The sequence below is a fragment of the Homalodisca vitripennis genome, chromosome 1 (genome assembly GCF_021130785.1).
Source record: "Homalodisca vitripennis isolate AUS2020 chromosome 1, UT_GWSS_2.1, whole genome shotgun sequence".
NCBI lineage: Eukaryota > Metazoa > Arthropoda > Insecta > Hemiptera > Cicadellidae > Homalodisca > Homalodisca vitripennis.
In genome coordinates, this window is record NC_060207.1 from 123,821,327 (window position 1) to 123,845,491 (window position 24,165).

The 24,165-nt window shown below is 37.0% G+C and overlaps 1 protein-coding gene across 2 annotated transcripts in view; it reads left to right on the forward strand.

Annotated features, from left to right (window-relative positions):
• Window positions 1–2,554: 2,554 nt before the first annotated feature.
• Window positions 2,555–24,165, forward strand: part of LOC124370786 (protein TANC2) — a 243,159-nt gene continuing 221,548 nt past the window's right edge. For both annotated transcript variants that reach the window (XM_046829116.1, XM_046829121.1), the window contains exon 1: window positions 2,555–2,761. The gene's annotated coding sequence lies outside the window, so the exon portion shown is untranslated. The remainder of the gene's footprint in view (window positions 2,762–24,165) is intronic.

Sequence of the window (24,165 nt, forward strand, 5' to 3'; positions counted from 1 at the left end):
TATTTGTATTGGTAATGCAAATTGTATACATATTTTTAGACTTGATGTCTTATTGTGCTTTTGATATTCAAGTAACTGTTGTATTGGGTGAGGAGAAATTTTATTTTTTATAATTTGGGGCCTTTATAAAATGGTTTTTTTTTAATGTTACTGGTAGTAGTAATTTAACCTAAAGACTGTCTGAATTATTAGACTTTTTTTAAATGAAGCTAGAAACTGAATGCGTCAACCAAAATATAACTTTACAAAAGTTTTCGACTTTTTCGTCCAATTCATATCAGTACATAGTATGAACAGACTGGTTTATAAAAATGGCATCTAGGTTTGAAATCAAGTCGAAATATCTATATTGTTTATAAAATTCTGATTGCATCGGGAGAATGTAATATTCTAATGCTATAACGGATATATTTACTTTTCGTTTTGAATAATTTTAAATCAGTCATCCAGCGTCGTTTTGAACTGTATACTTTTCTCTTTGAGAGTTTGACTATAGATTTTATTTTCGAACCAATTTAAAAGTGCAACAATACAACACGTTTCCGAAACTATTTGTCGCTTAATATTTGTATACATTAAACTATATACGAGTATATTAACAATATAGTTTTAATATTCTTCATGAAAATTATTAAGATTTAAGTTAAAATATAAAATTCATTTTTATTGTTGTTTTTCTACAATATCTATTTTTACTTTACTTCTTCACTCTGGCCATGTTACTAAAATTGCAGGAGGTATTCATTAAAATATTATGGGATTTTGCAGAGATATTTGTATATTTCACTGATACTTAAAGTATCTTTACAAAACTTAGTAAGGACGTTCTGCAAGATCAAGTTCGTTATCGTATCCTACATGTCTCATCGGTTGTGGTGGGAAGGGGGGCGAGGGGAACCTATAACCTAAACCTTTTACTATGTAACTATTATAAGAATGTTCTATATAACAAATTTTATGCACAACTGCTTTAGATTATTGGATGTAATTTAACCAAAATTGGTACGAACGTTGTTTACGACCAATTAAATCAAGGATTTAATTGAGTGCCCTTTGAAACAAAGAGGACATACTCCTAATTGGTGGAGACGTTCTATAAATGAGTGATAACCCACAATTGCTATTTTTCTACATTGAGCAGGGCATCGCTCTTACAAAATTGTGACCTGCAAGAGGCTGGGAACTCCCAAATGCTAGGGCTGCTAAAAGCCGGTCCTTGCTAGAGGGGAGAGCTCCCAAAGGCAAGGAAATGTCAGAGACTCGAACGTCCTCGAGCTTAGAACTCCCAGTTGCCGAAAGCTGAGGCCAGAAGCCGAAAGTTACCTAATACCTGCCAGAGACCGAGACCTCCCACAGATCATGAACTACCATAGGCTGGAACCTGACAGAGGCTCGATCGTCCTAGAGACTAGGACTCACAATAGCCGGATGCTGCCAGTGGCCGGAAATTACCAGAAGCCATTACCTGTCATAGACCGAGAGCTTCCTATGACCAGAAATTGCTAGAGGCTAGAACCTACTAGACTCTGGGATCTGCAAGAGGTTATGACCTACCAGAGGCAGGGACATCTGAAGGCCGGCACCTGTCTGAGGCCAAGTCCTGCCTGCCGGAACTTGCTAGGTCAGGAGGTCCTAGAGACAGGAATTTGCTAGAAGCCAGGACCTACCAGAGACTGGGGGCTAACAAAGACTGGAAGCTGTCAGAGACTGAGTGCTTGCGTCGGTCGAGAGGTCCAAGAGCTCCGACTTCTAGACACCATCCTTGTCAGAGACCGAAATCTGTGAATGACCAGGGACTTTCAGAGACCGATGCTACCAGAGGACAAGACTTGACAGAGACAGGCAGCTCGAATAGTTCGTATGCTACCAGAGATTAGCTTCTGCCACAAGTTAGAAGCTATTAGTGGCTCTGAACTCTCAGGGTTTGTAGTTCCCATATACAAGGAACTAGTAGAGGCCGGAAGCCTCCGGAGACTGAAATATCCTATAGTCTTTGAACTCCAGGTACCGGGAACTCCCATAATTCCCGGCCAAAGGATCTTGTTTCAATCCATAGCGGGAGTTCTAATACTTATTTTTAGTAAATCGTACTTATCAACTTTTCTTAAAATCATCTTCATATAACGAGAGGAAGATGATGTTTCAAACTCAAATTTCTCTAAGCGGTGATTTAATATTGTCAAGTAACAATATATTACGGACTTGCCAGCCCCAATATATAAGTACTCCTCTGCCCCATAACAGCTGGAATGTCGTAAAAGCGTTATCCATCAGAAAATCGCGAAGAGGTACCTTAAAAGTTTTGAAAAATTGATTTATTTTATGTAGGATTGTAGAATATGTATTGTAATAGAAAAATATTTGAAATGTCCTTACAAAACACTTGTATGAGAAAATGTATGGGTTTTCAGGACCCCTCAGAGTAAGGTCAGATACTATTTCTGAGCGAGATTCTCTTGAAGGCCCATAGGCCTCCCGCTCGCCCCCTGCACCCTATAATACAGCTCACAACGACAGCGTCTGCCGCGAGCATATTTATAGTGTCGGTCGGCGCGGCGCCCCAGTCCCTAGCGAAGCCTCCCCAGGCCCAGTCCTAGTCCCAGTCACGGCCCAAGGACCCGGCAGCGACCGACGTTAGTCCAGCGTCGATGATTAGTATCTAAGTTTTTATACTCTAGTGTTCGTAGTGTCAGTGTGTGTGTGTGTTAACTGAACTAAATTGTGCGCGAGTTCACATAGACTTTGATAGACATCAAAAGAGGTAAGTTTGTACAACTTTGGGAAACTGCTAATTGTGAAAAAAATGTGAATATTATAATTTTTTACTTTGTCATATACCTGAATTAATTATCACCGAACACAACTAAATCTTAAACTTGATATAATGGAAATAGTATATACAGGGAATCAAGATACCTGAGGGTACATTTATGTCAACTGTTAGAAACTAACATAGTAAAATAACAGACATAGAAGGAAAGATTTAGAATCGACTACGAACTACTATTTAAAATACGTTTAGCTGCGAACCATAAGAACAAAATTAAACATAAACCATATTTTTACCTTATTTCCTCTTTGATATTTTTCCTCAGTGTTATATTACACATATAAAACTATAACTTATACATGTACACCTTTTCAAGTTTTTTGTAGTTTATAGTATGTTATCTGGTATTGAAGCAACTTCAAAACAAAACTAAAGTGTGTTGTGTGATTAGGAATATTAACGAGAAAAATAAAATTTTGATTTATATAAGCATTCCTTTTAAATTAAACTTATTTCAAATTTCTACTACTACAATAAGATTAATATAAACTCATCTCTCCACATTGTTTTACTGGTCGCTAGTATATCTAACTCTTAAGGACCTCGAACACAAAATAGAAAGCAGAAATATATATATATATATATACAGTGTGATTCATGAAGATATGCAGAAACTTTAGGAGCTTACTGTACATGTAAAATAATCAAAAACGTTTATCTAATAAGGGTTCTGAAATGCTTCGTTGTCGAGTTACGGCTAGCGAAAAATTTTGCTCGGATTTCAGTTCACCATGTAAAACGAGGTCTGCCTGAAATTCTGGTAAGGTAGATCAAATTGTTTCTTATGGTTTTTGACCTGATAAATTGAATAAAACAGGTCGCAGAACTGTAAGTTGAGTCGTTTTTTATTAAACCCGTGTCAAATATAAAATATTGAATGAATACCGCATTCGTCATCTTTGGGCAACAATAACTTTGTTATTTCACCAAGAAACATACCAAATTTTGAATAAAAGTTTTAGATAATTCTATTATGAACTAAACGGTGTAAATAAAGTACACAGGAAGCGAATGTATGTTTAATTAAATTAATTTTTATTCATAACAGTACAAAACAAAAGTAATTTGGAAACATTAGTATAAACCTGTTCAACCAAATTACAGTAAGCTTTCAAATAACGTACCGTATATATATATATATATATATATATATATATATATATATATATATATATATATATATATATATATATATAACGGCTAGCGAAAGATTTTTCCCGGATTTCAGCTCCCATGTAAAATGAGGTCTTCCTGAAATTCTGGTAAAGTAGAGTAAAGGGCGAATTCAATTATTTGTTGTGGATTTTGACCTGATAAATTGAATAAAACAGGTCCCGGAATTGGAAGTTAAGTATTATTTAGGAAACCCATATCAAATGCAAAAAATTGAGTGAAAACCCACATTTTTATCTCTAAATAACAATAACTTTGTTATTTCACCAAAAAAACATATCAAAACTTTAAATAACTATTTGTAGAAAATTGTGTTATGAACTTAACAGTGTAAATATAGTACACATAAAGCGAATAGGTATATGTTTCATTCAATGAATTTTATTCATGAACTCTGGCTCAGGGTTTACGCAAAGTAAAGTATGGAGAACATAATAATAACAAGCTTTATCCCTACCATAAACATAAAAAATACAGAATTTACACCCAGGAGACAATGCCCATCGCTTGGAGTACTGCATTTGGTTAAAAACTTAGTTTATTTTATTTACCGATGAGTCACTGTTCACTCATCATTGATGCTATGAACAATTTACAAAACCAACATTCATAGGCAGAAGTGAACCCTCATGCAGCAATTGATCGCAATTTTCAACAACGTTTTAGCATTAACGTATGGTGTGGTATTTATTCATGATTAGCTGATTTCAAGAAGACTTGCTGACATTGCTTGAAGATGCTCTTTTTCCAAACGCAAGCCAGCTGTACTTTCAACGTAATGGCTCATCGTCATATTTTACAAAAATTATTTCCACCCACTTGAATCATCCAAATAAATGGATCGATGTGGAGGTTCCATACACTGGCCACCCAGGTCACCAGATCATACGCCAATGAAAGGAGTGAAAGGCATCAATCCTACCCGCCCTCCTGTGAAAACGTTGCATTAAGCTACGTGACATGTGGCTTTGTCCTGGCCGAGACTGGTGCAGTCTGACAGTCATCGGTTTGTTGGCAGATGGGCCGTGCAGGGAGGAGGCGAGACTTCTTGTTACGTTTAGAAATCTAAATATATCCTCTAGAGTCTAATGTGAGGCGTCAATCCTACCCGTCCTCCTGCGAAAACTTAGTGTTTAGGTACGTGACATGAGGCTTTGTCCTGGCTAGGACTGGTGCAGTCTGACAGTCATCGCTTTGTTGGCAGATGGGCCGTGCAGGGAGGAGGCGAGACTTCTTGTTACGTTTAGAAATCTAAATATATCCTCTAGAGTCTAATGTGAGGCGTCAATCCTACCCGTCCTCCTGTGAAAACTTAGTGTTTAGGTACGTGACATGAGGCTTTGTCCTGGCTAGGACTGGTGCAGTCTGACAGTCATCGCTTTGTTGGCAGATGGGCCGTGCAGGGAGGAGGCGAGACTTCTTGTTACGTTTAGAAATCTAAATATATCCTCTAGAGTCTAATGTGAGGCGTCAATCCTACCCGTCCTCCTGCGAAAACTTAGTGTTTAGGTACGTGACATGAGGCTTTGTCCTGGCTAGGACTGGTGCAGTCTGACAGTCATCGCTTTGTTGGCAGATGGGCCGTGCAGGGAGGAGGCGAGACTTCTTGTTACGTTTAGAAATCTAAATATATCCTCTAGAGTCTAATGTGAGGCGTCAATCCTACCCGTCCTCCTGCGAAAACTTAGTGTTTAGGTACGTGACATGAGGCTTTGTCCTGGCTAGGACTGGTGCAGTCTGACAGTCATCGCTTTGTTGGCAGATGGGCCGTGCAGGGAGGAGGCGAGACTTCTTGTTACGTTTAGAAATCTAAATATATCCTCTAGAGTCTAATGTGAGGCGTCAATCCTACCCGTCCTCCTGCGAAAACTTAGTGTTTAAGGTACGTGACATGAGGCTTTGTCCTGGCTAGGACTGGTGCAGTCTGACAGTCATCGCTTTGTTGGCAGATGGGCCGTGCAGGGAGGAGGCGAGACTTCTTGTTACGTTTAGAAATCTAAATATATCCTCTAGAGTCTAATGTGAGGCGTCAATCCTACCCGTCCTCCTGCGAAAACTTAGTGTTAAGGTACGTGACATGAGGCTTTGTCCTGGCTAGGACTGGTGCAGTCTGACAGTCATCGCTTTGTTGGCAGATGGGCCGTGCAGGGAGGAGGCGAGACTTCTTGTTACGTTTAGAAATCTAAATATATCCTCTAGAGTCTAATGTGAGGCGTCAATCCTACCCGTCCTCCTGCGAAAACTTAGTGTTTAGGTACGTGACATGAGGCTTTGTCCTGGCTAGGACTGGTGCAGTCTGACAGTCATCGCTTTGTTGGCAGATGGGCCGTGCAGGGAGGAGGCGAGACTTCTTGTTACGTTTAGAAATCTAAATATATCCTCTAGAGTCTAATGTGAGGCGTCAATCCTACCCGTCCCTCTGCGAAAACTTAGTGTTAAGGTACGTGACATGAGGCTTTGTCCTGGCTAGGACTGGTGCAGTCTGACAGTCATCGCTTTGTTGGCAGATGGGCCGTGCAGGGAGGAGGCGAGACTTCTTGTTACGTTTAGAAATCTAAATATATCCTCTAGAGTCTAATGTGAGGCGTCAATCCTACCCGCGCCCCTGTGACAACTTTGCGTTAAGCTACGTGACATGTGGCTTTGTCCTGGCCGAGACTGGTGCAGTCTGACAGTCATCGGTTTGTTGGCAGATGGGCCGTGCAGGGAGGAGGCGAGACTTCTTGTTACGTTTAGAAATCTAAATATATCCTCTAGAGTCTAATGTGAGGCGTCAATCCTCCCCGCGGTCTTGAGACAACTTTGCGTTAAGCTACGTGACATGTGGCTTTGTCCTGGCCGAGACTGGTGCAGTCTGACAGTCATCGCTTTGTTGGCAGATGGGCCGTGCAGGGAGGAGGCGAGACTTCTTGTTACGTTTAGAAATCTAAATATATCCTCTAGAGTCTAATGTGAGGCGTCAATCCTACCCGTCCCTCCTGCGAAAACTTAGTGTTAAGGTACGTGACATGAGGCTTTGTCCTGGCTAGGACTGGTGCAGTCTAACAGTCATCGCTTGTTGGCAGATGGGCCATGCAGGGAGGAGGCGAGACTTCTTGTTACGTTTAGAAATCCAAATATATCCTCTAGAGTCTAATGTGAGGCGTCAATCCTACCCGCGCCCCTGTGACAACTTTGCGTTAAGCTACGTGACATGTGGCTTTGTCCTGGCCGAGACTGGTGGAGTCTGACAGTCATCGCTTTGTTGGCAGATGGGCCGTGCAGGGAGGAGGCGAGACTTCTTGTTACGTTTAGAAATCTAAATATATCCTCTAGAGTCTAATGTGAGGCGTCAATCCTACCCGTCCTCCTGCGAAAACTTAGTGTTAAGGTACGTGACATGAGGCTTTGTCCTGGCTAGGACTGGTGCAGTCTAACAGTCATCGCTTGTTGGCAGATGGGCCATGCAGGGAGGAGGCGAGACTTCTTGTTACGTTTAGAAATCCAAATATATCCTCTAGAGTCTAATGTGAGGCGTCAATCCTACCCGCGCCCCTGTGACAACTTTGCGTTAAGCTACGTGACATGTGGCTTTGTCCTGGCCGAGACTGGTGGAGTCTGACAGTCATCGCTTTGTTGGCAGATGGGCCGTGCAGGGAGGAGGCGAGACTTCTTGTTACGTTTAGAAATCTAAATATATCCTCTAGAGTCTAATGTGAGGCGTCAATCCTCCCCGCGGTCTTGAGACAACTTTGCTGCGTTAAGCTACGTGACATGTGGCTTTGTACTGACTGATTGTTGTAGATAATGTGCATTACCCTGTAAATGGTTTATTACTAGTTATTACTTGTATAAACCATACTACAGTACATCTATTGCTGTTAAACATTTATTGAACTGTACACAATTCATTTTTCTGCATTACGCCATCCTATCTATGTGAAAAATAAAGTATAATATAACAAACAAATAATTAAAATAAATATCTAAAATTGTGGAACATTACAAAGATATGTTAATTTATATTTTGTGAACAAAGTTATATTTAATGGTAAAGTTTTTGGCATAAACGTTATTTTTTAGTTACTTTTATGTTTTAGGGGCAGTTATAATTTGAATAAGTCTTTAATGACGTGCTACGAATGCCGAATGACCTCTGCCACGTAGTTGATGGTGCCAATACAGTATTTTATGAAAGCCGGAAAGAAGAGGAGACAAGAACAGGGAAGATCCATCAGCTAGTATAGATGAAGACCAAGCGACAAACTAAGCAAGTCCTTGTGTTTCAAATGAGCATTCGTATATTTCACCAAAGGAACTGACGCCTATCGATTTCAATACTGATATGCCATTTACAAGTATACCTTTTTTATATTTATCTTCTGTAAATAATCATGGTAAAATTAAACGTAATCATAAGCGAAATAGGAGGGCTTTTCCACCAAAATTTATGAGCAAGAAATCTATATAAAATGTAATTAAAGTGTACAAGTTCAAAACCATGCTACGAATAATGAAACGCCTAGTGACTAAAAAGAAGTTTGATATGGCCTTGAAAAAGACGTGAAGCTATTGACAACGAGTATAAGTTTACAGTTGACAATGCCTTGGCAAACGAGATTCAAATTCTTAACACGCATTTATATTTCTTTACAATTTTCTTCAATCATGATTTGATTTATGCAGTATAGAGCTGAAAAATTATCTTTACGCTAAACAGAGAACACTGACAAGCCATTTGAAAACAAATGTTGAGAGGCTTATGCTAAGGAATTTTTGAGCTCTGCGTAGTTTCTTCAATAAATACCCAGATATTCGCATGTATGGGAACAAGTTCGTTTCACTTGTATGTATTTGTTTGTCTATATTCTTCCACTCAATTTGTTTAAGAAGATGAGGTCATGTTTTAATTTCAAGGAAAATTACATGCAGATTCAATATGGTCAGCCACAGAATGCTGGATGCACATTATACCAGTTCTAGCTTCTGTTAGGTAAAAGTTGAATGCAATTCCTGTTGAAGAAAGTTTGGCTGCTGAAAAACAATTGAGTTCATCGAATCCCTACGATGTCTTGGTAGAGTGCATAATAAATAAAACACTTTATCAGGAATGTTAGGATTTCCTTACAACTTAACTGGTCAATAAGATGGATAACATCGGTGGATAAAGTGTAAGGTGTTTTATGTCTGAATAACAATCATATCTGTTACATGATTTATCATCAGTATTAAAGGATGTTAAGATTTCCTTACAACTTAACTGGTCAATAAGATGGATAACATCGGTGGATAAAGTGTAAGGTGTTTTATGTCTGAATAACAATCATATCTGTTACATGATTTATCATCAGTATTAAAGGATGTTAAGATTTCCTTACAACTTAACTGGTCAATAAGATGGATAACATCGGTGGATAAAGTGTAAGGTGTTTTATGTCTGAATAACAATCATATCTGTTACATGATTTATCATCAGTATTAAAGGATGTTAAGATTTCCTTACAACTTAACTGGTCAATAAGATGGATAACATCGGTGGATAAAGTGTAAGGTGTTTTATGTCTGAATAACAATCATATCTGTTACATGATTTATCATCAGTATTAAAGGATGTTAAGATTTCCTTACAACTTAACTGGTCAATAAGATGGATAACATCGGTGGATAAAGTGTAAGGTGTTTTATGTCTGAATAACAATCATATCTGTTACATGATTTATCATCAGTATTAAAGGATGTTCTGGACGATATACGAGTATCAGTGATAAATAGCAACAACATTTTCAAAAATTGAATTTGTAAGTATAATTTTCTAATTTACAAATATTATACGTAAATAACAATAATAAAGATATCAAACAATTGAAAATATTTTCATTTACTGTAGCTATTCTGGATGCCGTCAATAAACATGGTACAGCTAATATGTACGCAGTTTGGTAAAAATTTGTACTAAACACGTGTAATAGGTATGATTCATCACAAAAAAGTGGGACGGATGGTTGGTGATTATAAATGCAATAACTAACTATCTAGTTATTGCGCTCTTCGTTAAAAAAACAAAACATTCTAACGCAAAATAAAGCGTTAAATTTTTTGTTTTGAATCATATTATACTGTACTATATTACACACTATGTCTTTAAATGTTACATCAATACAACAGAGTTTTTGCTCTAGCGTTTCCTTATAATATTTTTATTATACAAACTAATTTATTTGTTGAGTTTAATGATAAAACTAATTGTGGAACAACCAGTGAACGTAAGACAGAAAACTAATTGAAACTAAAATTGAGAAAGGAGACTAGAGAGGAGTTCCCGGTTTGGCTCTCTCATTAAGTTGGGCTGTTCCTGTCCACTGGCTGTAGAGAGTAGAGATGAAGGGAAGGCACAGGGCGGCTATTTCAGGGCACCCAGGGGGGCGGAAGCACGGCCAACAATAACGCGGCGGCAGGCCTATCTGTCGGATGTTTTACCAATTATCTGTCACCTCCCTTCTGATACTTCCGCCACTAAGTCAGTCAGGCTAAAACGTGTTGTTTGTTAGTAGATATCCGGCTCAAATACCAACCAAAGTGCATCCTACTCATGAAATATTTGCTGATATATCCTTGTAACAAGGATATGCCTCTCAGAGAGGACGACGCCACCCACCAAAATATTAACGGTTTGATAATATTCGCTCCCTTCCCAGTATACTACCTCTCATATGGTAATACAACGTTCTCTACCCATATTTATCCTTAGAGTTATTTAGATTTATAAAATAAAAACACTCGTGCGTATAGACCTATAGAAATAAGCTTTAAACAAAAATTGTATTATTTTTCAATTCACAAAAATTTAGCTTGAGTATTTGACTGTATTATCCAAAACACTTTCGATGTAGATTAGATGTAATCTGTGTAAAGGAAACTTTATTTATGTAACTAACTAACAGTTTTTTCTAATTTTACAAAAGGAAGTTTCAATGGAAACTCTTCACTGTAAAATTTCAAAGATAACTGAAAGTTTTCTTTTTAAATTTCCCTATGTCTTGTCTGGTTAATTTAACGAGAACATTTCGAATAGATGCTAACAAATTAAACAAACACCAGAGCAAAACAAAAAAGATAGCACCGTCGCATTTTTGAATTAGAAGACAAAGTATTGTTTACCACGTGTACAATAATTTTTAAAGCCTGGAATCCTGTCTGAGAATGTCGAATACAGATTGGGGGGAGATTTTCACTTTCACTTCACAGTTTAGGCGACTGTCAGCTGAGTTATGTTTGATTTATATTCAACATGGTTGCCACAACTTTATACGCCCATCTTACAAAATTATGTACACGCCCAAGATAATTACTTTAATAGCTCCATAACATTCTAAATGGTAATTTAATAACACTCTTTTTTATATAATTCTAAAATTGCATTCTTAAAATTAGCACGCATATACTTACCTGGTATAAAATTTGGTTTTAGTCGGATTACAAGTTATAAATGTTCAAAAATTCAGTTTGGTTGAAAAGCGCCCAAACCCAGTATCTAGATGTTATTGATATTAAAATTGAAAATTATTCCTTGTAAATCATTTGCTTTATATGTCTAAATCCAGTAATAAGCTAAATTTTAATATAACTTCCTGTATTGTTGCTATACTTATTAGATTATTATCTTTCAAACTTGGATAGCTACACATTCTGATCCGATTTTTCATTTGAATTAGTTATAAAAAATCATTCTAAATAGTTGAAAATTTAAAGTAAGTTTTCAATGTGATTTAAAACTACTAATATTAAACAATTAAATATTAAAACTGCGTCATTAACATTATTATCGAAAGTCAGAAAATAATATTTAAAATATTTTAGGTGTGAAAATAATATTCATAGTTACAATTTTCAAATTTTAAATAATACGTTAGTCACATCTGAACTACAGGCACGAGAGACGCGATATCTATAGGCGGTTTTAAGAGGCGCGGTCGTGGTGGTTCCGACGTTCCACAAGACAGACAGACAGATATAGTAGAACTTGGACGTGGATGCACAGGACCATGGAAGAAACACAATGCGACTACAGGCACGAGAGACGCGCTATATATAGGCGGTTTTAAGAGGCGCGGTCGTGGCGGTTCCGACGTTCCACAAGACAGACAGACAGATATAGTAGAACTTGGACGTGGATGCACAGGACCATGGAAGAGACACAATGCGACTACAGGCACGAAAGACGCGCTATCTATAGGCGGTTATAAGTGGCGCGGTCGTGGCGGTTCCGACGTTCCACAAGACAGACAGACAGATATAGTAGAACTTGGACGTGGATGCACAGGCCCATGGAAGAGACACAATGCGACTACAGGCACGAGGGACGCGCTATCTATAGGCGGTTTTAAGTGGCGCGGTCGTGGCGGTTCCGACTTTCCACAAGACAGACAGACAGATATAGTAGAACTTGGACGTGGATGCACAGGACCATGGAAGAAACACAATGCGACTACAGGCACGAGAGACGCGCTATCTATAGGCGGTTATAAGTGGCGCGGTCGTGGCGGTTCCGACGTTCCACAAGACAGACAGACAGATATAGTAGAACTTGGATGTGGATGCACAGGACCATGGAAGAGACACAATGTGACTACAGGCACGAGAGACGCGCTATCTATATGCGGTTAAAAGTGGCGCGGGTGTGGCGGTTCCGACGTTCCACAAGACAGACAGACAGATATAGTAGAACTTGGACGTGGATGCACAGGACCATGGAAGAGACACAATGCGACTACAGGCACGAAAGACGCGCTATCTATAGGCGGTTAAAAGTGGCGCGGGTGTGGCGGTTCCGACGTTCCACAAGACAGACAGACAGATATAGTAGAACTTGGACGTGGATGCACAGGACCATGGAAGAAACACAATGCGACTACAGGCACGAGAGACGCGCTATCTATAGGCGGTTTTAAGAGGCGTGGTCGTGGCGGTTCCGACGTTCCACAAGATAGACAGACAGATATAGTAGAACTTGGACGTGGATGCACAGGACCATGGAAGAAACACAATGCGACTACAGGCACGAGAGACGCGCTATCTATAGGCGGTTTTAAGAGGCGCGGTTGTGGCGGTTCCAACGTTCCACAAGACAGAGATACAGATATAGTAGGACTTGGACGTGGATGCACAGGACCATGGAAGAGACACAATGTGACTACAGGCACGAGAGACGCGCTATCTATAGGAGGTTATAAGTAGCGCGGTCGTGGCGGTTCCGACGTTCCACAAGACAGACAGACAGATATAGTAAAACTTGGATGTGGATGCACAGGACCATGGAACAGACACAATGTTACTACAGGCATGAGAGACGCGCTATCTATATGCGGTTAAAAGTGGCGCGGTCGTGGCGGTTCCGACGTTCCACAAGACAGACAGACAGATATAGTAGAACTTGGACGTGGATGCACAGGACCATGGAAGAGACACAATGCGACTACAGGCACGAGAGACGCGCTATCTATAGGCGGTTATAAGTGGCGCGGTCGTGGCGGTTCCGACTTTCCACAAGACAGACAGACAGATATAGTAGAACTTGGACGTGGATGCACAGGACCATGGAAGAAACACAATGCGACTACAGGCACGAGAGACGCGCTATCTATAGGCGGTTATTAGAGGCGTGGTCGTGGCGGTTCCGACGTTCCACAAGATAGACAGACAGATATAGTAGAACTTGGACGTGGATGCACAGGACCATGGAAGAAACACAATGCGACTACAGGCACGAGAGACGCGCTATCTATAGGCGGTTATAAGAGGCGCGGTCGTGGCGGTTCCGACGTTCCACAAGACAGACAGACAGATATAGCCAACCATCTCAGCTGATTGTATTTGACTGGTATTGTACAGTCTACACGGTCCATATACTGAGGACAATGAAGACAATAGCTCCTAGACTACAGTATGTATGGAGTGATTCTGGAGAGAGCTGTTGTATACTAACTACTCTTAGAATCATATACTTCTAATAAACGTTTTGTAATACCTTTTAATACCTGTTAGGGTGTTAAATATTTCCCCTTACAAGCCAACTTTATTTCTATAGTTATAAACCGCTTATTCTCTAATAGTTATTATTGAAATACTTGTTTTTGAATTATCTCAATCTCAAAAAATGTTAAATGGATATTAATAATAAATTTAGCGACTATTCGTAGATGCAATTACATGTAATGTATACAAAATTATAACATTAACTATTTAACCATAGTTACTCAAAGATACTCTTACCGTCCTAGTCTTAATGCATATTTACAGAAAACGTAATAAAACTCACTATGTATTGCTACCTAGTTTAATACTCAAAGTCAACAGAAATGCTATAACATTAAATTTGTTCTGCTATTAAAATATCAAAAATATCTCATGAAAATACTATTTTTTTAACTTATTGTAATAAAATTCAATAAATTAACGCTTAAATTTCAACAGATGTTATGTATATTTACATTGAACATATATTTTGAAATCTTTTGCTAGATTCTATTTCACAGACCTGTCAAACTTTATTTCGTAAGTAACTTAAAGTGATTCCGCAGAATAATCAGAATCAGAAAGTCTTTATTTGTCAATCAATCACACATTACAATACGAATAAAGAGCCACATGGGACGAATCCTGTGCGTGGCTCTGAGTTCCATTAAAATAAAAATACTGTGCGCGCTTACTACATAATATATAAAAAGACAAAAAGAAAGATAAAAAAGAAACACATTACACTAAAAGGAACAAAATAAATTTATAAATATATGTACAGTATACATTAATAAAAATAAGTGCATACTAAGACTGCTACAGAATAGTTGTAACTACACTTAATACATCAACCACCGTATTTGACTAGCACTACAGAAATACTTTTCTTCCTCAAATGGAGTATTCTGAAAGGACGAGTTCTTTCGGACATGTGAGTGATCTGACTAAATTCCAAAGGTTATTTTAAAATGCTAATATATATATATATATATATATATATATATATATATATATATATATATATATATATATATAGGAATTTCCGGCCGTGTAGGACGAGAGAACGGGGGAGCGAGTGGAATCCACGGCAGCTGCGGCATCGTTTGTCACAAGGACGTCTCGGCGCTTCAGTCGCCGCCCCTCTTTATCGTGAACTTCCGTAGTTTCCGTGCAAGACTGCGTTGTAAAGATCCTTGAAGTATGCAGAGAGAATATGGATAGGAAGAGTCACAGGCAGTATGTCAGACCATACAGAAATCAGTTCAGGGTTTCCTACTGGGAGGTGTTTCTCTATTGTGAAGTACCGGACTTCTCCGGAAAATCCTCATTGAAAAGAGCCTTGTACAAAGACTATTAATATGGATAGGGAGAGTCTCTAACAGAGTGCCAAAACAAACAGAAATGAGTTCAGTATTTTTACTACTGGTGCTTGTATGTTGTGGAGTACCGGTGTTCTGAAAATTCTCTTTGGTGGTATACTTCTAGTATTCTGAGAGCATATAGATAGGGAGAATCAAAGACAGAGCAACAGACCATACAGAGATTTGTTCGATGTTTCCTACTGAGAATTGTTTTTCTGTTATAAAGTACTGGAGTTTAAAAAAATCCTCTTTGATGAGATTCTTGTAGTATACCGAGAGAATCACTGCTAAGGGCCAGTCCATTCAAGGACTATTTAATTATTTTATATAGTGAGTTGTATTACTATTAAGGACTGTCTGTGATCTGAAAATCCTCTTTGTGACATACTTTTAGTATACAAAGAGGATGTGAATAAGGAGAACCACTGCCAACCATACAAAGACCATTTAGTTGTTTCTCTATTTTGGAGTGCCGCTGACCCTGTGCAAACTCTCTTTGATGAGGTACTTTTAAGAGTCCAAGAGGATCTGGAAGAAGAGAATCAGTGCCAAAGGTTAGAGACCATTGTTCCATATCCATATGTATTGTAGAGAACCTGTGCTCGCATGCAAATATTCGATGATGATATCCTTGTTGTATATCTAGGAGAAATGAATAGAGAGGTACTCTGTGTCTTAGTCGTAGTGAACCGGTGTTCATATGGAAATATCCGGTAATGCGATCTTAGTAGTATACCGAGAGGAAATGGATAGAGAGGTATTCCGTGTCTCTGTTGTGGAGAACCTGTGTTCCCATGCAAATATTCGGCGATAAGATCCTTGTAGTATATTGAGAGGAAATAGATAGAGAGGTATTCCGTGTCTCTGTTGTGGAGAACCTGTGTTCCCATGCAAATATTCGGCGATAAGATCCTTGTAGTATACCGAGAAGAAATAGATAGAGAAGTATTCCGTGCCTCTGTTGTGGAGAACCTGTGTTCCCATGCAAATATTCGGCGATAAGATCCTTGTAGTATACCGAGAAGAAATAGATAGAGAGGTATTCCGTGTCTCTGTTGTGGAGAACCTGTGTTCCCATGCAAATATTCGGCGATAAGATCCTTGTAGTATACCGAGAGGAAATAGATATAGAGGTATTCCGTGTCTCTGTTGTGGAGAACCGGTTTCCTTGCAAATAACCGTTAGTGAGATCCTTGAAGTCTACTGAGAGGATGGGATTAGAGAGTGCAATGCCTAGTAACTAAATTGCGTGCAAAGCAGTGAGTAACTGCTAACAGTGCAGATATTAAAGGCTAAGTAGTATAAAGTTTACTAAACATTTAAAAACAATTATGAAACCTATCTTAGTTGTGTTTATACAGAAGTAGGTTGCTCAGAGCTGTGTATGTATATATATTTTTTTTCTTAACGGAGAAAAGGCAAAATTAACTATATAACAAAAAAATACTAAAACCGGAGAAAATTACAACGGCCATAAATATAAACTTTTCAATATTTCTTGCCAAGAGGGTAAGTTCAACATAGGCGTCGGAAATATAATCCACTCAAACCAGAAGTGCTCATACACATGTAAAACCTAAAAAATACAGAAATTATCTTTCAACGATTTTTGTCAGGACTAGGTTTTCAACATATACACACACACTCTATATATACTTACAAATTATAAACGTGAAAGTGGTTTTGTGCTTGTTTTGTTTTCACACGTAAACTACACAATCGATTGCACCGAAAGTTTACATCGACATTCTTGCAGTTTCTGAGATGAATATAAGCCTATTTTGATTTCGAAAATCCCTCCGGGCTACGCCCCACTAGTCTTTAAAGTCACGAAAATAAAAGTCTCTCTCTCTCTTTGTGTGTGTGTGTGTGTGTGTGTGTGTGTGTGTGTGTGTGTGTGTGTGTGTGTGTGTGTGTGTGTGTGTGTGTGTGTGTGTGTGTGTGTGTGTGTGTGTGTGTGTGTGTGTGTGTGTGTGTGTGTGTGTGTGTGTGTGTGTGTGTGTGTGTGTGTGTGTGTGTGTGTGTGTGTGTGTGTATTCTTTATAGGGAGAGAGGTAAAATCAGCTTTGGAACAAACAATACTTGGAAATAAACGGTTTCTTTTAAGCCAAACCAGGTCTTTAGATCTATGTATATATTTTCTTTATCAGGAGTACAAGGCAAACTCAGATGTGGCATCGGAATATGATTAATTTGAATCAGAAATACGCGTAAAACATTATATAAGAGTTAGACCCTTAACCTCTGGTTGTTTATCCATGAACACTGAAATAATATATACTTGATCTATGCCTACTTACGTTTGAAAAATATCACAGAAAACCATCATATTACATCACAAATGCTTTGACTCAGTATGCTACGGAGTTTGATTTTAAAAACGTGCGCAAAATATCTTTTTATATTATATTTGAAACGTAATGTAATGTTTATGTTTTCAGTGAGTTGCAAAATACAGATCACGAATGTAAATGAACGAGTAATAGACGTGTGGTGCAGACCATTGCCAGGGGTCTCTTGTGGGTACTAAACGTTTCCTTCATATAAATCATCGTTGAAAACAAATTTAAATGTACTCACTTCTACTTTTCTTCCTAACAATATTTCTTTACCGTGAAGATATCCGCTTTACTTCTCAGGGCTTCATAAATCAGATTTGAAATCTTAGTCGTGCGTGAGCTTCGATGTAATCGCGTTTCAATACTTTAAATCCGGCTCTGGTGTCATTTTGCGTAAAGCTAGAGTTTGCTAGGGAAAAATTACACCTTGACAATATTAAAAGTAATGTACGGTACGTATTGTGTAATTATACTAGACAACAGTTTTCTTGATATTGTGAGCATGGATATTGTCTTGTTTACAATAGGTGTATAGTGGCAATTAAAAATCGGAAAACCGTTTATTGCTATTCATGTTCCTCTATTGTTGTAGAATTGTATTATCTGGATAGTAAAGTCTATGCTTAACAATGATTGCAGAAACAGTTGGAAAAGTTTGCTTTTTCTCTTAAGCATACTCTATGCTTTCAAACTATAAATTTAAAAGAAACAAAGAAATTTAAAATGGTAATTAAATGATAAATTTGAACAGGCTCTTTCACTTAATAACATATGTTTGCTGCAATGAATTTCTTACGGGTATTTCCGTAACTTTTAGAGATCAGTGGGGCGGAATCCTGTGAACTATTATGATATTTTAATACTTATTATCCTATGCCTGACGAAGACAATTCCAAATACACAAAAATCATCAAAATCGGTCCAACCGTTCTCGAGTTATAAATAGTGTAACTAACACGACTTTCTTTTATATATGTATATATATATATATATATATATATATATATACATATATATATATATATATATATATATATATATATATATATATATAGATATTGAGCTGAGCATAACATTAGCATAATATACTCCAGATTCTTCTGCCATTAAAATAATTGATAAGAATTTAATTATATTGGTAATTTAAAGTAAATATAAAAAATTGAATGTAAAAAAGGTAATTTAACTATAATGTGAGTGTCACAGCCGATCAAAATGGCTCCTTTTAAAATGTACATCACAACTCATACAGTAATTAATGACGACACAAATTATCAACTTACCACACATCGTTGAGTTATACCCTATTTTCTGTTAATAAGAGTCGTTACTTTCAGAAACAAAAAAGTTAACATTAATGGACTACCGTGCCCTAATACAAACAGGGTTTGCTTATGGAATGACATTTTTTGTGAAGTTGTGAAGATGTCAAATGTCAAAATAATACACGTGTGGATTATATAATATCAGATTTTCATGCAATAATGATTTCTGTTCTGAGGTTGACATGTCCTAAATATTAATGATAGCCCGTAGAATATCGACTAGGGATAGTATACCAAAGCGGACTCAGTGACGGTGGTATGTAGAGATCTTAGAACAGTTAAATGTGCTTGACGCTGTATTGAGTATAAAACCTGGAGCGATGAATGTACAGATCGTGTGGTGAACGCGTCTAAGGTCGCCATAATCTAAATGTTAATGATATCACACAGAATGTCGAGAAGAATGATATAGCACGGCCGACTGCTATGCCATGCCTACGGTTATGGTGACTCATAAGTTCAGGGTATAATCGCTGCACGCCTTGAAACATTTACAACCTAAATATATTCTTTGATAATGAAACCATCTCTTTTATACTCATATCTTCTACAATTGTAATCTTTTACAGAATTAATATTAGAATTGTAATAAACCGACCTTCGGTAGTTTGCAATATCTGTTTTAAAATTGTTCACCATTCTTTATAGAACAAATGCTTGTCCACCTAATCTTACCTAAATACAGAGGTTTGATTCCTTGCAATAAGTTGTGATAGGCGATTGATTAGCTCACAATATTTTATTGAACTAATCTCACTAATAGTCTATTACGTGTTATCTTAAATGTAAAGCGTTTATATATAAAATACAAGCATCTCTATTCAGATTCAATTGTTGTATTTAAAAATACAATTTAATTAAAAAATATGATTATAAATGGGTCTTGATAGTCTTAGTTACGCTAGGACTTTATTAAATTATACAATGAAAAGTCACATTAAAATTATTAAATGAGTCACCACCCGTAATGATTTTTTTTACATGAGACAACTAACATATCAACATATGGTTAACTACAATGGTGAAACATTTTACTTTGACAAGATCAACAACCAGAACTTTGAATAAGCACCTCCTTAAACTGAAGAGGGAGTTCTTACACAGTATAACGTCCATGTCTGTGGCCTGGATTAGCACCTCCTTAAACTGGTGGTGAATCTTTTTACAGTAGAACGTCCATTTCTGTGGTCTGGATTAGCACCTTCTACAGATACAACAATTTACAAATACCTTCACGACTTCTCAAGTAAGGGTCAGGGCATGAGCATGGCAATTCCGCCGAATAAGCATCCTATGAAAATAGGGGAGTTAATTTAGCATCTTGATCTGAATGACCACCCCCTTGAAAGAAGAGGGTACTAATTCAGATCTTACAGACTCAGTGTGCTGAATAAACACTTTTGAAATAGCGGTCGCCAATTCAGTGCCAAGACCGTGCTGAATAAGCACACTCCAGCAGGTATGACGTCAGTGCCCGAGAGAATGCTTATTCCAATAGATGGTAAGGGTCTTCCCTCCAAAATAGCAATTTGTTTCGTTAATCGAAATATGGCAAGCATCTGATAAAAAAGTAACAAATCTTTGTTGAAAACTTAAATTCTGTAGAATATTATTGAATAAGGGGCTGAATTAAATTTTTTATATAACGTTATTCTTTAGTATCAACAAAAGTAATCAATTTTACTATTTCTTGTTGGAGGTACTGATTAAAAATAACAACACAGGGACATAAAAATTAAAAAATGTAATCTACTCACAATTGATGGGGTTCCGTAATATTGTACAAGCAAAATTAATACATGAAATGCTATTTCATAATATATAGTATCCATTAAATACCACTGCTAAACTATATTGACTGGTAATAAGTGGACAGGAATGTTAGGTGTAAAAGTTCTGTAACGATAAAGTTATTGGTTATTTATTTCTTAAACAAATTGAACAAATATCAGGATATCAAACTATTTTACCGATTAAAGATTTATGCTTTTATATTCCGATAGAACTGTTAATGGGAATAAATTTACTTAGGAAAGTGCATCCATTCCACGTATATTTGTTCAGTTTATTTTTACGGTGGGGCTACGTCCTAGACTGGCGATCGGCAGAGCCGCCATCTTGAAGTGCTGCCAACCGAAGTGGTTCATTCCTTTTCTGGCTCTGATATATCTATAAATATATTCCGATGAGATAAGTGAATTGGGTATGAAATTTTAGTTCCTGTTTTAAACAAATTAACTATCTGACGAAGAAGAGACGAAAGAAATCACTATAGCCCATAATAAGTTTCAGTTTAATCTTTAGTTTTAGAAATAGCTTCTCAGAGATTTAGCCTACGTCCTGTATACTCATGTCAATACCACATTCAAATCAGTTATTCTTTACCATAGGGACATATTCTTCGTAGGATGTGCCAAGTACTCCACCGCCCCATACATAACCGCATTCTTACTGTTACCAACAGTAGTCATTTAAATTAGGCTACCTTAAAACGCATTTCCAAAAACAATATAAGAGGACATGCCACTAATTGAACTTGGTTTAGAAGACCAAACGATTGACAGTAAGAAAGAATCCATATAAACTTAAATTCAATAAACATATCTAATGATTAAGTTGTATCAGCACTCTTCCATGTGATTTATTACTATTTAAACTGTTATTATTCTTTACTTCAATTAAATTAAGTATATATTATTCTATATTATATATACCAAATCAAAGATAACCTAATTAAAATAAAGGCCAACATTTTGTACCTGTAACGAATCATATTTACGTGATCCTAATATACAAGTCTTAATATTACAAGTGCAAACTTAAAAACTCTCACACGGCTTTGGTTACACGTTTTGAGACTATTGTCATTATTGACTGATCTTACCTAGTGTGTTAAAGGTTTAATATTTTATTTCCTCGTCCAAAGTTTGACTGTCAAATAAAAGATCTACCGCAGAGTTCAAAGCCTTTACTACCTTGGTAACACGTCTTGAGAATATTTTCACTAGCCTGCAGACCAATGTCAACTTGTACCTCAGAGATTAACTATCAGATGATTGATTTATCGCAAATTTCAAAGTTCCCGCGGCTTTGAATAACACATTCACCCTGTATTACTGTACAGTTCTAATCCTTCATAGCCTTGGCAACGAGTCTTAGGACTATTTTCACTACAGACCGAATTCACATTGTATCTTAGAGTTTTAATATTGCATTACCTTGTATCTCAGATCTTGCCTATCAGATGAACAATCTACTGCAGAGTTAAAACCCTTTACAACCTTGGCAACGACTCTAGAGACTATTGTCGTTAAAAACCGACGTTAACTTGTGCGTCTCAGTTTGACTATCAGGTGAACGATCTATCCCAGAGTTCATAGCCTTCACGGTTTTGGCAGCGTTTCTTGAGACTATTTTTGCTCCAGACTGACATCACCATGTACCTCTGAGTTCATGAAACTATGCATATTTTATTTCAAGGTTTAATTAATTTACAAACATTTATAACTATAGTGAACAAACTAAATAAAGCTAAATTATAGCTCATTACAAGATTTCATTAAATTTCACATAATATTAACACTAACCAATAACTTTTCTATTAAAAAATATGTGATGCCAAAACGAAAGTCTCGAGAGAGTAAGTGAAAACATAATAGAAATGTAACTCAAGGTTTCTATACCATGGGTATAAAAAATTAAAATACAATAATAATCACATTGCAATACAATTTACATATACTGCAAAGATATGTTAAATATGTAAATAATTGGTTTGGTGCAGGTATATTATGTAAGTAAAATATTTTCACTCCGACATAGCCTTCTAGAGCTATATAAATAATGTCGAATTTTACTTGGTTTCCCTTGTCGTATTAGAGAACTATCCATAGCTTTAGTAACTCGCTGGAAGCGGGGAACAGGCAGATGTCTATTAATTATAACTTCCGGTTTCCATACTTCCTGCTTGCATGACATTCCATGTCTGGCTTGTTATTACGTCATCTCTATACTTCAAATTGAACAATTCTCAAAAACTATCGAATATAGTCCGACTCAAACCACACAACAGGATAACAAATGCCTGGCTGGCGATTAATTCTAACTACAACTTAGTAGCGATGGATGAGTGAGTAAACAGACTGCTTGAACACGCATGCAGGGTAGTAGGTGGTGGTGGTAAGGAGTATTCTTTGCCGACCCTAGAGTACCTGAGCACAATGTATGTACATGATATTTTACAGGATGTCCATGAATTACTCCATCGAACTTCACCATTTGATTTGTCAGGTAAAAAAGATCAGAATGTCATGTGAAGTATAGTAATATCTAGATTAGTTAACCGTGTGTCTGTATGTTTTTTAGGAACAAATTATAAATTTTCATTTAATAAAGGTATTCATTTTAAACATTGCTAAATGTTTAGTCTAACTAGGAAATATTTATAATCAGCTGATTTTTATTCAGCAATAATACCAGTAACTCGATTTGTATATTTTAGGAATGATGATTTTCATTTTATTTCATTTTATAGAAATTAAAAACAAAAATTAAGATCAAGAATACTAAAACATTTTAATACTTACACTGCGATAATTATAATTCATTCCATATCAAGATGGAAAATATCTCTTAAAGGTGTTTAATTTTGCGTATTTCCAGAAAATCACTGCATATAATTAAACGTAACTTAAACCCATCAAATAATAATAATAATAATAAAGAAATAAATGTGAATGGTCCGGTTAGTTCCAGTTCACTTTCCCCTTAGTGCAGCGATTGAAATCCAGGCGGATGCAGCCCCTCCCACCATTGCTACGTTATGTGTATGAAACAAATAAATAACAGAACCAACAATTTTCATCCAAGAAATACAATTTAAAAATTAGGATTACACAAATTCCTCTTCTGTGAAGACTGCTTAGATTGTAAAATAAGCTAATGAGCGATTTCAACATTCTTTAAATTTATTTTATAAATAGGTTAAAGACTTTATTATATTTCATTGAAAATTTAATGCACTGTTATACGTACATCATACAATGAGAGCTGATATTCATGCACATACGCACAACATTCATTGACACGTTGCGTTCTGTAACTCAATCAGCTGTCAACATATTGTCTATATATCATATTGTCAA